The sequence below is a fragment of the Cydia splendana genome, chromosome 15, assembly GCF_910591565.1.
Source record: "Cydia splendana chromosome 15, ilCydSple1.2, whole genome shotgun sequence".
Classification (NCBI taxonomy): domain Eukaryota; kingdom Metazoa; phylum Arthropoda; class Insecta; order Lepidoptera; family Tortricidae; genus Cydia; species Cydia splendana.
The window spans coordinates 10507619-10521277 of NC_085974.1; positions in this window are offsets into that span (position 1 = coordinate 10507619).

The window sequence follows — 13659 nt, forward strand, 5'->3', positions numbered from 1 at the left end:
GTGAAACGATTCACTTTGTTTACGGTAGAGAAACACATTAGTATAAATATCTAAGCGGAATAAGTCTAAAGTTGTTATTAAAAACAACACGGACAGGACCAGTAACACGACAATTCGATTAAGTACGTTGAAAGTTAGGCTATAGTCGTTGCGTGAATTTTTACGTTCGATATAAAGGTTAGGTTTTTCCTTCCGAAAAAATATGACATACGTAACTATTAACTTAACAGCTTATAAATAATAAAGGGTACCGCGTGTGTCTGTCCACCTGGGGACCACGGATGAATAATTAAGCCGCAACCTAAATGATCCATGATAAATGACCCTCGGCGCGATTCGGGAAATGAATTAGAGATTAACTAGATACGATATAGTAAAGATATGTGACGTTCCACGGCAAAAGGCACCTTATGGCAGCTGGCGCCGCCTGTCTTACACAAATGGATACATATGTAGGTAATACTTGACACAGCGACAACAACGGGAAATAGCCATTTCAGCAAGTAACATATATTATCTTGTCTCGTTTTATGTACATGTCGCTTTCCATGAATTTTTGTCAAAAGACACATATGATCGTAGCGAACTGTACTTATTATGCATAATCATAATAATAATTAACTACAAATTTAAATCAACTTTTGACTTCAGTCAGTTTGATGTAGACATCAATATGGTTGTTTTATTGTGTTATAGAGGGAACTCTGGGAGGGGAGGGAGGGAATAGGAATATAAGAACACCAATTACCAGTAAACATATGTAGTTACAAATAGTTACAAGTGCATGCCTGCATGGCCACTTTATGAGTGAATTCCATTCATATTGTCTCCATGCAATTTTTCAGTTCACTGTACGTACGTACAAATTGCAGCTACAATGAAACAAAAGAAGTCGGAATTTATCAGTTTTGCTCCTTCGTCACATACACATTACCCATCAACCACCTAAAAACGGAAAACACGCAATATAAAAGTATATAAAATGAAACTTTTATACTCGTTATTATTAAATATGAAACTATGGTTAACATATATTTTTTGCCAATTTAGATCTGACGGCTCACTGGAAAGTTTTGACAGTGGTATATTATTTACTAGTCGCCCGTATCCACATGTAACTTTAGCTTCCCAGCGGCTTTCCGGAGGGTTATATAATTGAATTAAGCAAATCTGACAATGGTGCCCCTCTCCGGACTGTCAGCTAGTTAGGTACATTTACATTTAAGGCTAAAACTTCCTCCTATTGTATCGAATCACTCAAGAGAACTCGTAACTTTAGACTGGTAACTTGGCGAATTTCGCAAAAGGAAACAAATAATAGCATGTTTATTATTTGTAGCTTAACTTAAGGATTATTTTTTAACTTATACATTTTGGGAACAGAATGTCATGATTATTCTTTACAAAAATAATACAAAGGAAAATATTCTGAGAACGCATTGTATGTAATGACTTTCGTTCCCCTTGCTGCTGAGTTTTTGTCGTAATATCTGCATAGCTAAAGCAGCAGGAAAAGTGGATACCAAATTACCTAAATAACCAGCAGTTTGGACTAAATTATACCTAACTCGGGCTAACTCACGACTAAATTGGGAAAACTAAGCTCAAAATATCGTCCGACACTGTTGCTGTCTACGAGCAGAAAGTATAGGTACACAATTTGATGAATCTTTTTCTGTCACAGGAATAAGAAAACGCTTATGACCACGGAACCCCCTTGAGGCTCAAAGCTTCGACAATAATAATTCTTTGTACGCGTAGCCAAAAGAAAAGACTTTTATGTTTCAGAAATTTATAAAAAAGCAAAGTAAAGCTTAATCAAGGGGATTAATTCGGATCGGGTTAGAATACCTGTGTTGAAATAAATAAATGTTAGTCCATCGATCAATCGACGAGTGTGGGCCGCCAACCGCTTCCAATATTCACAGGGATTGCCTCGGGATGATTTATTGTCTTCGGGAATATGTACAGAGTGGGCTTATATTGGAAATATCGAGTGAACATTTTCTCAACCTATTGTCTTCTCCAATGGATAATTGCAAAATAAGTTTTGTTCTGTGCTGAATAAAGTTCAAACTTCGAAACAGTAAACATAAGATAGTTCGGTTGAGAAGATAAGCAGTCGATATGAATAAAATCTTCGGTAGACATCTCAACAAATGACGTTGGCAAATCTGTTTGCACGCGAAGTTAAGGCACGGTGAAAATAAGCTAAGCCCGAGGGAACAATAATCTAATAAAATGCCGTTACAAAGCTGTTACCAAATGTATTATTGATAAATATAAAATCAGGGTAAAACGTATAGCGCGTTTTCATGTTACCATATACATATTTTGCGCTTCGTCTTGTTAGATATTGTAGACAGTAGAGTAGGTATACTGTAAATGAGAACGTACGTTCATTATCATTAGGTACCCACGACGGTATTACCTATACAAATACGGCGATGTAGGCAACATTAAAAGTAATCTGGGCGTTTGTGTATCAACGAATGTGTTCATACGGCCGTATTCGAACAATGAGATACGTCAAATACTAGATATTGAAACGATATGGATCGGATATGTCAGTGTCAAACAAGTGTCAAAAGTGACGTTTCTTCAAACAAAAACGTCATTTTGACATTTGTTTGACACTGACATATCCGATCGTTTCAATATCTAGTATTTGACGTATCTCATTGTTCGAATACGGCTGATAGTTCCCGTAACCATGCCGTAACGTTGACTCTTAAATAGGTAGATACTAAACTAGACTTCATAGATACTCGCCACAGGATGCTACTACAACTTTTGTAAATTTTTTTGGGGCTGCGTATGTAAGAGATCTTTACCTACAGCGACTAATGTCCGTTATAATACATACATGTGTGTGTGCGTGTATATAACTTCAAGCAAGTTTCCTCAACGTGTATTCACGCTATTGAGTATCGTTCGCCGTAATTGATTCCGTGCCTACGAAACTTAGGTAACTGCATGGCTGTTCGCATACTGTTAAATTCACTTTACGGCTTCTGATAAAAAAAACTCCTTTACTTAAAAAAGGACGACCTATACAAAGGAAACTTTTTCAAAAAGGTACTACTCAGCTGAAAGTATAAGAGAGGAACAGGACATGCGATAATAAACAGCCTGATTATGAATCAATGGCATTTTTCGTCGCAGAATGTACCTTATGCATAGCTGTTTTTAGGGTTCCGTACCTCAAAAGGAAAAAACCCCCTACGGAACCCTTATAGGATCACTCGTGCGTCTGTCTGTCTGTCTGACCATCCCCCCCCCCCTTTATCTCTGAAACTACTGGGCCTAAAATTTTGGACACAAAATAGTACTTTGTATGACAGGAAAACCTATTAGAAATGTGCAGTCAAGCGTGAGTCGGACTTATGTATGGAACCCTTGGAACGCGAGTCCGACTCGCACTTGACCGGTTTTGTCTAATAACAAAAATAGTGTCAAAGAGGCTAATAAAAAAAAATATAAAATAAAATGTTTATTTTCTAATGAATATTCACAAAGGTACAGTTTTTACTGACCTCCACACTAGGCAACGCCTGTCAAATACAATATAAAATCAAATAAAATACTTAAATTGCAAACGATCATTTATGTATTTATTTAAACTTAATTGCACAAAACATAAGCATAACGTACAAATGGCGAACTTAATGCCTAATGGCATTCTCTACCAGTCAACCATCCGAACCAACTAACCAACCAAAAGTTAACAATAGGTACCATTCAACACGAAGTATCTATCTTCAACTAAGTAACTACTTTTCTGTGGCATGACAAATGGCATATTTAGTGAAACCTGTTTATTTGAATAATATAAGTATGTACCTATAAATGTACCCGGTTGTCGGTTCCCGTCAACATAAGCCCTCTCAATTAAAATTTTTGAATCCCTTTTAAATAAATTTAAGCTTAGATTTTGCAATAAGACCTCTGCAACTGAGTTTTATTTCAAATAATGTACCAGTTTTATGGATGACAGAGCTTGCTGCAGTTTACAATTTGTAGCCTGTTAGCCGCTATATGGCAGGCAATAAAACTACGTAATCCCGCGGGAGTACTCCGACTTACGTAGGTGCAAAGTCCAAGAACACAACTCACATCGTGTTAGCTTTATGTAGGTACAATATACATAGGTAGGTACCAAGTAGGTGAGTACTTGTCTACTTGTACTCGCGACTCTCGCGGGTGTTTGTGCCGTAATCGCTTCAGAAGTTTAGCTACGATTCTTTTGTTACTTTCTAAGACGTACGAGTGTAGTGGTAGTGGGTATTAAGTAGTTATTTGTGGAGTTTCTTCTATATTATGTTCTCATAATTTTGCATGTGAAGTATGTACAGTCACCTGCAATAATATGTTACACAACGAAGGCCGCAAAAATATCTGACACGGTCTTATTTGTAGAGCCATAAGAGCGTGTCACATATTTTTGCGGCCTTCAAAGAGTAACATATTATTGCAGGTGACTGTACGTGTGTAACGTCAGTGTGTGTTACCCAAAAAGTAACAATAGATCAAATGCCCTTAATATTATAGTTGAGGTATTTTATTTAAAGCGCCATATCATATTGATAATCAATCTTCCTTTGGATTTCATATTACTGTAACGTTTACATATGTATAAATAATATATATATATTAATTATGTCATTATGTTAAATTGGCAACAATTTCTAAGTGTGGCTTGGAGCTTTTACCTAAATGATCTCACGTTATGATCTACGGTTTACGATGATTTTGTTCAAAATAAATGTTAGTAAGAAAATAATAATATTGACATAACATTAAACCTGCGACGGTAACACAGTCGCATTTTTATCGCTTGCCACCATGCATGTCACGATCTAACAAGTATGTAAGTGCGAAAGTGACGGACATAGTGACAGGCGATAAAAATGGAACCATGCTGCGCCCGCTGACGCTAGTTTTTAACAGATATACTTACACCCGGTTTGAAACTAGCACTATTCACTACTCGGCTGCCACTATATTTATATCAATATTGATTTTTACTCGTCACTAGTTAGTGACGAGTGTAGGCAAAACGCTCACCTTTATTTGAAAAAATACAAATGAAGCGCTCCCGATCGTTTCGCGTTATACTGCCGTATTCAAACAATGCTTATAAGATATCACAGCGATACGATACCGATTTGTCAGTTCCGCAGACATTTCTGCAACCAAAGAACGTCAGTTTTGACACCGACAGTGTCGTATCGCTGTGATATCTTAAAAGCATTGTTCAAATACGACTGATAGTTATTGCAATAACTATCAGTGCCATCATGATGGCAACGGAATGGATACTTGGATAGGCAACACGAAACGTGTAGACACAGACATTTTAATTAAACGCGTATTCAAATCTATCGACATACATAGGGTTGTGCCAAGAGTTAAACTCGTCTACAAAACATCCAAAGTTAGTTAGTTAGTTATCCAAAGTTAGGTGTAGGTAGTGTGTATCACATCTATTCTAATGTATAAATACTATATACATATTATAAGAAATACACGTATAAGGTAAACGTACTGGTGCCCGACGCGGTTCCAGTACATGTCATTTTGAAACTTAAGTCATTGTCAATACAGGTGACAGCAAGGTGTCATCTAGATTGGGCATTAGCATGTCGAGCACTAGTAGGTACGTTTACCTTATTATAAGAATTAGGAGCAAAAAACAAATTCCATCCATTAAAAGCTCCAAACTCATATAGGTAATAATTAGTGTCCGACCGAAGGTTCGGTTTCGGTTTCGGTTTCGGCCAGTTTCGGCCAAAAAATCATGTTTCGGCTGTAGTTTCGGTTTCGGCCAAAAAACGGCCGAACCTTTCGGCCGGGCCGAAACTTACGAAATGGTACTTTGGACAAAGACCAAAAGTTGGGGACTAAGTAGGACAACAATATTAATACATATCTACATATACTGATTCATGTATAGGTACAGACATTAATTGGTTTATTATAAAACACAATTCCACTAATGAGGGCACCACTGGACGGTCGACGTAGTCTTCAGAGGCTGTCAATACCTATAACGCGCACACTGTTTAATTGTATCGGAGTGAATGAGATAGCACTGTCGCACGTAGCCGTTGGCCGAGTATCAGCTCGGCCCGAGTCGAACGATGTCTTTTTCGCTCTTATTCAGTCAATTTTCTATCTACCTCTAATGGCAAATTTTAGGCGAGGCTAAAGGCTACTCTCAACTAGGGCCGCAAAGTTGATTTTCTCAATAGTTCATATTTTGCGAAGCTGAACAGCTGACTATTGATTAAAACGAAGAAAAAACCCTTAAAAGTGTCCCCAGTACAGTTTTTCATACGAATGCTCGACCTTAGCCTCACTTTTTACCTCAATTTACCATTGGTTTGTGTTCCACATGTCTTCTACTTCAGCTTAGCCTTTGGCCTCGCTGCGCCATGCTCGGCCTGCGGTCTCGCTTTTTAATACAATGGACATTGGTTGGAGTCTGTGCTTAACTACTTATCCTGAAGCCTGAAGCACGGCTTTGACTTCGCATGAAAGTTCGCCTCACTGGGGCACTTCGGACTTTTAGGCCCAGGTGTAGATCGGTACCCGGCCTTGCGATATTGTTAACAAAAAATTTCGCGCTCGCTGCGCTTGCGTTTTTGGTTGCTTTTTTGGTTGCCCTTGTATCTACATGTTAGCTTGACTGGTGAATGAATAGAGTTAGACAAAGAAAATTCTGCAATGATTTTGATAGCATACGCAGTGCTACTCTAGTGCAAATGTTATTTATACGTCATAATTTCAAAGAAGTCTTGACGTTTAAAGTAACACTTGCACTGCATGTGTTATCAAAATCGTTGCAGAATTATCTTGGTCTAACTTTAGTAAATTTCTTAAAAAACTACTTAAGTAACATCAATTTCAAGGACATTGGGTGTTGACAGCCCCATAATATGTGTGTAAAAGCGGTTTTATGACATTTTTTCAACGATTTTAACAAGTCTACAAAAGTTTCGGTTTCGGTTTCGGTTTCGGCCGAAACTAGAGCCAAGGCCGAACATTCGGTTTCGGTTTCGGTTTCGGCAAAAAAACATGTTTCGGTCGGACACTAGTAATAATTTAAAGATCTAATCTATGGTCAATATACATTAAATTATGTAAAAATATTTTCTATAATGTCAATACCCAGGGAGGAAAATGGGGACTACATTTGAATGGAGAAGCGGTCATCCAATATCGTCTTAATACCTGTGTAACTCTGGTGTAAGGTAACAGCACCAATCATGGGACATTTAAGAGGAAATTTGAAGTATTTGTGATATTTCCCTGATATATGTACATGGTCTACCGCTTAGCGTGTTACAAGATGAATGTCCTAATCGTCTTTCATGTTTCAGGCGTGTTGTATCAAAGATACTGCAATGAGTTTCCACATACTTAACAAATTAAAACTATGTTTTGTTTCTCCAGTCATGGACACCAAAGCTCCAGTAATGGAACCCCGGTAATGGACGTGGATCCAGTGGGCCCCCTATAATGGACATTGCTCTATCAGTATAAAATATTGAAATAGGGAATAAGTTATGGCAAAAAAATCTATTTTTGGTATAAGCTTTTATCGCTGAATGTATTTTTCTTTCCACAGATAATTATTATTGTATTAGACCCATCGAGACAATTCTAATATACCCAAACACAATTAGTTAGCGTTTATCGCAGAGTTCCCATAGCCACCTCCTGTCTCCATCATCAGATCAGGTCCACGTTATCATAATATTGCATTATCATCCGATTTGCATACTTATTTACGTATACAAAATTTCAACTCAATCGGAAATCGGAAAGTGGGTCAAATTCAGCTACCAAGATTTGACCCACACTAACTAACATCATTATTCTTCTTAAGAGCCTAGCTCTTGTCGGTGGAGTAATCGCCATTCCGTTCTTCTCTCTGCTACTATTTTGAGCTCCTGATACGTCACTGGGTCATTCTCGCATTTCGTGCAAATCGGTATTATTTGCAATTTACCAAAAATGTGATGGTGTTTTCGAATATCTGTTAATGCAAGGTTGTAACATAGGACCTAAAGTATATTGGCCCGCCATGAACAATTCTAAAAAGGTGGTTATTTTCTTTATATTTACAATTAACCCCCACTATTTTCATTCCTCTCTGCACGTATCGCGTGAAGCTATACTTTGACCTCGATTTGAACCTTAAGATACTAAAAATAGAAAACTTGTTGTTGGTTCAGTAAACAAGTAATTTAGTTATGTTTTATATCCTATAATATTATACGCTAAGAAATTAACAATAAAACTATACAGCCTTATAAGTGATGGTCCAAGCAATTTCTTCATTACCGACGCGAGAAATAGATTAGCTATATTTTGCTATATAGCAAGGGTATATAGCACTTCCCGCGGATACAACACATTGTTCGTCAGTCAGTTGGCCGCGTGCTACCACAGCGGTCGTCTGTATGTTGCTTTTGACGAAAATACCTACGTTCTCTCGTGTCGGGAAGGAGTGTGGTTCAGATAAATCTTCATCGCCATCTAGTGATTTATACAGTAAGTACCAATTGTACATCATTAAAGTTATACCTAATTGATGTGTTTTAGGGTTGCCTTTCGTGTGGCTTATTCCGCGAAATCAAGGTCTGATATCAACCGACCTAGGCGACGAAAACTTCCAAAACTTCATTCATATCTGTTTCATTCATTTCTTTTCCTTCCAATTTTGCCAGGGAAGGTAATGAACGAATTTAGAAGGTACTGATAATGTATTTGAGGCAGTGCATTTAATGGAAAGAGGGTTAAGTTATTATAAATAGAATGTTGGTATAAGCATTTAAAACTGTATGTAAGGGGAGCCCAACTGGTGATTTTTTGGATTTAACTAGAGCCCAGTAGATTAACATAATCTGCCGCTCTACATATAATACCAGACCGCACTCAAGGACTGTGCTGAGAAATTTGACACGTTACTAAGAGACTAAGTGAGTTGGAATCATTTGATACCTGTCGACGATAAGGTGTCGAGGAGAACGGGGCAAATGTTTGAAATAAAGGGCAGAAACTACAGAAACATAAACACAGGCCGATAAGCAATAATAGTGCCTCCGCCGTCAAAAGCGACAATCCGTGCGTGATAAATCTCAGAAAACTGATACCAGCAGTAAAAAGCGGTGTAAAATCCCTCTCAGGGCGGTGGACCATCGCAAGTTCATCCATCTGTGGAATATAGCTTGAGGATCGGAGGACCTACGGGCATATCTGCTGTTATTCATGGTGCACTGTCGATGAACTTAAGCTCAAAGGGGACTCCAAGACTTTCAAAATAGGAGTACCCTCGACAATGTATGAATCCTGTTTATTTCCAACTATGTAGCCTGATAATCGTGGTCATTTCGTAAATCCAACGTCAATGGGAGTCAGACAAAAACCAACCAGTAATACTTAGTTTCGGAATCCTGATTTGAAACCTTCACTGGATCTAATTTACCAAAGTGTAAGGGGTCTGAACACCAAAGTAAGTTTTTCGGGCTTCTATGCTGTTGGTCCAGACTACTTAGGTACCTGCATATATCTTAAAGGGGTGTTTAGAGCATTTGAATGGTCCAATACACTCCATGCTTAATCTGGTACCTACTCTCCACAAGTACATATCCTCACCATTGGAAGATTTCACGGGTAAGACCGATCCCAAAGTCAAGGTATTCTTTTCTTTCAGCTTTAGCAAAGCTGTTTGAGTCCATACTCCATGGCACGTATGCAAAACAAGTGAAACCATTATTCCTGTGCAACACTAAGCATGGTTTCAGAGCGAAACGGTCTGTGAAAACTAACCTGACCTTGGTTGACACTATCTCAGAGCATCTGGATATGGGTATCCTGATAGACGTCCTGTATTATGATTTCCGAAAAGCCTTCAATCGTGTGGGTAACGATGTATTCCTACACAAACTAGACGCTATTGGGTTTAATCCACATTTGCTTAACATTTTTGCCAGTTATCTGCGTGATCAACCGCAGTATGCAACGACCAGCATGGCCACTTCGTAACAGATCCGTACCATACTCGTTCTGGTGACAGCCAAGATTCAATCTTGGGGCCTTTCCTATTTGGAATAATGGTCAATAACCTGCCCTCGGTTATCCATAACGCTCGTTGTCTACTCTACGCCGACGATCTTAAATTGGTATATTGAGTTGAGAAGGAGGAGGATTGTAAGTTGCTGCAGGAGGATGTTTCATCTCTGTTCCAATGGAGTCGGCATAACAAACTGACTTTCAATGCAGCTAAGTGTCAAGTGTGTAGTTTTAATCAAGCCCTATTTCCTACACATGCTCAATTTTTTCTTGGACCTGAGCCAATAGACTCTTAGATCAATAAACTCTTGTAATAACAAGAGTCGTCTCAGTAAAGGATCTTGCGGTCATATTCGATACGCGGCTAACATATCACGACCATATCAAAGCACTTGGTACTGTAGCTTCAGTAGATTAGGCTTTGTCACTCGCAACGTCAGAGAATTCCATGACCCTTGCCCCATAAAAGTTTTTTACAATGTTCTGGTCAGAAGCAAGTCGGAGGCGTCAGCATTAGCCTGGATCCCTTACGAGTCAACGTACATTCTACTATTGGAAAAGGTCCAAAAGAATTTCCTTAGGATGTATTACCAAAAAATATTTATTTTAGGAACCCTGAGCTTCATGTCTTTGGAGGTGAGGCAGAACTTAAGCCTACTACTTTTAGCTTGTTGGACTTTTCGTGGAGACTCTGGCTGCCTTGAACTAGTAGAGAGGCTTGTAAGACTTTTTGTACCGGACATTAGAAATATAACCCTTAGGCTTCTCCTGGTGCATCTCCTGTTGACTCATGAGTGCTTGAGATTTTGCGAGTTTATGGAGCTACGGTGGATGGAGTGGCAGTCGAGTGTATTTGGATGTTAATTTTAAATTAAAGTATGTAGTTTCTCAGTGTGTTGGTGACAAGACTAATGTAGTACTGTGTAATCATTAAATAAATAAACAATACGAAATACGTCTTCAATCACGTAAATTGTGCTTGACAATCGCTACAAGCTAGGTGGTAAATCATAAGTCGCGATTGTCAAGCCGGAGTATTTGTTAAGTCGGCTTGATCGTCTGCACAGCGCTTAAGACACGTGATTTTAATGTTGTTCATTATATTAATGGTGTTAATTTTCGTTAACTAAAGTTTTTTTATTGCGATTTCATAAGTTTGTTTCATTACCCTCCACTGATAAAATTACCATCCATGCCCATTTCATTACCAGCGCGTAGTTCATTACCACCAGTCTTATTAAATGAAAAGGAATAAGGTTACGAAGGTGCCTTTAGCATAAAAGTGTCAATAAATGAATCCACAATGCATGAAAACCCAAAAATTTACCATTTAAAAGAAAATTTACAAATCGAGAGAACATCACCGATTTGCACGAAATGAGAGAACGACCCCACTACGTTAATTTTCTCTTTGGCCTGGTCAATATATGCACGTCTCGGTCTTCCTCTGCCTCTCTGTTTTTCTATTCTGCCTTCAATTATTAGACTTTATGTATGTATCGTGACGTATCAGGTGCCCCAACATGTTTCCCCTTCTGGTTTCAATTGTTCTTCTGTTTTCACTAACTAACAGGGCAAGTTAAATAAAAGTTTGGAAAAACGATATTAATTTATCCGAAGTCCGAGCATACCTCCTGGTTGACATATTTCGTAACTACATTTTACTTCTGTATTGTTTAAACATGAAATTATGGCATGGCAAGCATCATTATGTAAATTGTCCCATCATAGGAGGTATGCAGTTTTACAGCTCCTATAATGGGATTGGGCCAAATACCACTATTTTTTTACATCTGTGGAGTCACAACATAGTGTGTATATCGTTATCTCATGGTAAATGCAATTAACAAAACACATTCTAGTTTTCATCAAGTATTAATTAATTAAAATTTAATAAATTAACTCACCTCTTTTAGCGAAGTTGTTAAGAATTCTTACTCGTGGTTGTATTTATTTTCAGTGACACGACAACTTTTGGGTTGACGCTAATTTCTTAAAAAGTAACCGAATTTAATAAACGTTCAAACTGAAACAGCTCTAGGACTCTTATTTATGATAAAATATAGCCAGTGTTTATAAACTACTTTTAGATACTTATTTTAGAGGATTTGTGGTTTTTTGTCCCATTACATTACATTAATTCTCTTAATAGTTAGGAATAACTTCCACAACGTTGTACTATAAACAACGTTGATTCGCGTTTCCATTACTATATGATTTAAGAACTCCATTACTGTTTTGCTTACTCCGTCTCTCTCTCGAAAAAATCCTCTCGAAATTTTGAGAAGAGTTTACAACAGGAGTACGAGCCCCGATGCACATGTTTTCGTCTAGTGAGACCATTTTTTGAGGTTCTCGCGTTTGTTCAAAAATAATGTTGTAGTTTTAAAATTACTAATATTTAATGCTTATACTAATGTAATTTAATTTTATATGGTAACACTCTGCAATAACTAAATCAAAATACAAGAAATACCGTTTGTATTGAAAGAAAAAAAATAACGATTTTTTATTTTTTTATTGACGGGTAGGATTGCAACATATGTGAAAAGGGCTATTACTAGGGAAAGCAACACCGCTCTGCCAATGTACTGACAATTTTGTTTCGAGCCCATGCATGCAGCTGTGCTGTAGGAGAGGACAATACGATTTGGACAACGTTTTTGGAAAGTACATTTTTTCTGCAATAAAAGTCTCATGCAATTTTATTATACGATCAAAATAAACTACATTAAACATTACTATTATGGTTCCCATTACTGAGTCATTTTTTGTTCATGTGTAAAATTTATTAGAATAAACAAAATTGTTGCGTGGAACTAGACGAAATAATTTGCATCGGGGCTCGTATTACTCTCAATTTCCGTTCATGTCAAATATTTGCAACCATATGTGCCAGCACCCTATTTCAAAGTGGTACCCAAAAGCGCTGTAATAAAATTACGGCAGTAATAAAATAGAGTACAGTAAAGTAGTGAACAAACGAGTCTGACAATAAATTGTACCACATTATTGCGGATTACCTACGCACTGGGGCCGGCGCTGTGTTTAGTACCTAACTCTGTCGACATTAACGGTTTGCTAGATGACATAATAAAACCAGCACGAATATCATGGTCGCATTTTTATCATTTGTCATGTCATGCGTCACTTTCGCACCTTCATACTTGTTAGAACGTGACAGGCATGGGTTAGTGTATGGTGGATATTATTAGCCTTGCAAGTCAAGTGAAAAATAAATAAATATCCCGATTGTGCCTAATATTGCTCTTACGACTAAGGTGATTCTAACTATAAATCACATTAGAAGCAATTCAGTAACTTAAGATAGGCTATTTTATCGTTTTACTTCTACGAGTACGACATACTCACAACAAAAAATCCCTTAATGGGCGTGGTTCGTCGTTTTTCAGTTTTTAATTATATTTGAGCCCTTTTGTTGCAACATATGATCATCATCAGTAAAATTACTACAATTTAGAAACGTTTATGTACAAAATTATCTTTAAAAAATTCACATTTTACAAGCGCTTTCATTGAAACAAAGTGAAATGGCCTTTTGCATGGAGAAAAAGT